Source organism: Acanthochromis polyacanthus, chromosome 23 (genome assembly GCF_021347895.1).
Source record: "Acanthochromis polyacanthus isolate Apoly-LR-REF ecotype Palm Island chromosome 23, KAUST_Apoly_ChrSc, whole genome shotgun sequence".
NCBI classification, from domain to species: Eukaryota; Metazoa; Chordata; class Actinopteri; family Pomacentridae; genus Acanthochromis; species Acanthochromis polyacanthus.
Genome location: NC_067135.1, coordinates 24279013 through 24281683, shown reverse-complemented (window position 1 = coordinate 24281683; position 2671 = coordinate 24279013). Strand labels below are relative to the sequence as shown.

The 2671-nt window shown below is 40.5% G+C and overlaps 1 long non-coding RNA gene across 1 annotated transcript; it reads right to left on the bottom strand.

The window, feature by feature from the left end:
- Window positions 1-323: 323 nt before the first annotated feature.
- On the bottom strand, window positions 324-2237 carry LOC127532459 (uncharacterized). The gene is made up of 2 exons (XR_007939901.1): window positions 1350-2237; window positions 324-1121 (listed from the first exon to the last, which is right to left on the bottom strand). It is a non-coding gene; the product is annotated as an uncharacterized LOC127532459 (long non-coding RNA).
- Between the last annotated feature and the right edge of the window lie 434 nt (window positions 2238-2671).

The following is a 2671-nucleotide window of genomic DNA, read 5'->3' as shown; positions in this document are numbered from 1 at the left end:
CTCCTACTTTATTCATCTAAACCCTGAAATCACAGATGAAAATCAGTGTTTCATCCTGTCTGATTTAACATCTTGCATAAATCAAGAAGAAATGTATGACTATTTTCATATTGTACTGGCAGTGGAGAGCTGCAGAAAATTCAGCCGACGGAAATAGCAGCTACTTGAAAAAATTTTCAAAATAAAACATCTGTTCAATCTGTTGGTTTGTCCAATTACTTCAAGGTGGAGGGCACATCTAAAATATGTTGGAATTCCTACAGTGATTGTTATGACCCGAAAGGGATCGAACATGTTTAAAGAAGGGACACAGGAAACAAAAGTAAGGGATCAAATAAAGAACTTTATTATTAGGTTTAAACTGCTTCTTCGTTGTGAAAAGAGATGGTTTGTTAACAAATTAAATAACTTCAACTATCAGAAACGAAAGAACAAAAGATCCCTTAACCACCCGTGCCCCAAAACAAAAAGAAAACTCAAAGTTCAAACAAAAGTTGGCCCAGGAGCGCCAGCCAAACATAACAAAAGGACGTGGTCCCCGGCCAACTGCTACGCAGTCGTAGGAGCGGTTTCCACGTCCAAACTAAGGAAAAATAACCCCAACTAAACCCATTAAAGCAAAACACGAAAACATGTCTACCGGTCACCCCTGGGCAAAACAAACAAAGTGCGAATGTGGCGTGGCGAGGGGGAGCTCTAAGGGAAGGGGCATGGAGAATGGGGAGAAATGGCTAGGATTCACATAAATATTGCGACAACGCCACCCAGGGGAATTTCACCCCCGGGACATTCAATTCAACATGATCAACCAAGGACCATTTAAACACTGAAGGCACACAGGTTCATAATCACTTGGGCTGAGACGTGTTTCCAAAAATACAACAATTTCTTGATTAATTATGGCATTAAATATAAAAAGCAAGCCACCAGTTTAAAAGAGAGAATCAGGAGTACTAAACTTAAACAATAAAGGGAGCAGGCTGGCTTACCATGGCGGCAGGCAAACAAATAACCAAAAAGAAAAAGGGGGTCCAAATAATCACACCTGTGACAACACACCAACAAAAAGGGGATCCGTGAACCACCACCAGGGATTAAACTGCCGCCGAGGCTCACCAAACCTGCACAAAAGAAACAAATAATTAGTACTCCTGATTTAGCAGTGCTGGTGACCAGACCAATATACACAGTAAAACACACACGCACACTCACTCACTCCACACAATAACTTTTAAAACACAGGTGACATATGAGGCGTGATAATCCTCATAGCCTGAGGTTTTTAACAGAAAAAGTACACTGCAGTAACTCTAAACACGCTGGCGGTAAACCTAATGGAAAATACACACCAACACAGTCAAACACAGCAAGTTGTCGGCACCAATCACAGAGCCGGCAAACAGACCGAGAACAAGAGCCGCAACCAAGAGCCGGCGAAAAGAAAGAAAGAACCGAAACAGCCGAAACAGCAGCCAATCCAGGGAACGATGACGTCCAATGAACCACACGTTTAGCTGCAACCCGGTTAGCTGTGGCGCAGCGTAGAAGCAATGCAGGAGGAGGAGATCCAACGACAGCAGCAGCAAATAAACCTGTCGTCACAGAAGCACCCACGGCACGCTGAACGGTCCGTGTATATTTTGGTAATTGGATTTTCCGTTCTAAAGCAGGTATTGAAAAACAAAAAACGAGTGGTTATTTGATTTTCGTTTTCAAAGGCAAAAATCAAAATTGAAATACAAGGCGTTTTTCCTTTTCACGATCAAAAAGGGATATACGAATTTTAAAAAATGCTTTGATTTTCATTTTTTATTTACGATAACAAAAAATAAAATAAGTAAGAGACAGAAACGAAAAAAGGTCCGTTTTATCGTTTTCTGAGACCGGAAGTGGTCATCTGCAAGGGTGGAGCCAAACAGAGTACGGTGCATAGACTGTAAATAAATGTTTTTTTTTGTTGTTTGTTTTCATGATCAAAATGAAAGATGAAGTGGCCGATCTTAAAATAAATCAATATCGATTTTTTTATTTATTAAGTTTTGCGACGCAAGGGGGCGTGGTTACCTGATTGACAGTTCGTCTGGAATGACTGACAGTCTGGAGGATTAATTCTGATATGGTCACTGGTGGTTTGTCGGTGAAGAAGCAGAACCTTTTCCACAGACACTTTTCCTGCCTGTTGGCTTGTTTTAACCATTTTGCTACCTTCGGCTGATTCTACCAGCAGACACTGAAACTTCGGTAAGTAGGCTAAATGTTTATTTTCTTATCAGTGCCGCTTTTAATGCACTTCATATGCAACTTTCGTGTCAGATATAATGTGTGCCATGCAGTCCAGATGTTGGTGGAGTTTATTTCTTTGTGTATTGACAAGAGAAGAGAGTTAGCATCCAGTAAATATTAGCTTTAATATAAATTAGTGATGCTAACCCAGCGAGCTGCTCAGTCGTAGCCTGATTAAACCTAGTGTAGCATTAAGCTAACGATGTTTGCATTGTGTTTCATGGAAAAGGCTGAAGTGTGTCGTGTTAGTGTAATGTGGTACATTTAGTTAATAAAACTGTGTGGAGACGCTGGTTCACATTAATGTAACGTTTAGAAAACCTAAATGTGATTAAAACAGTAAGGTTAAGGTTCTGTGTTGTCAGTAGTCCTAAATATCTGCTGAGTC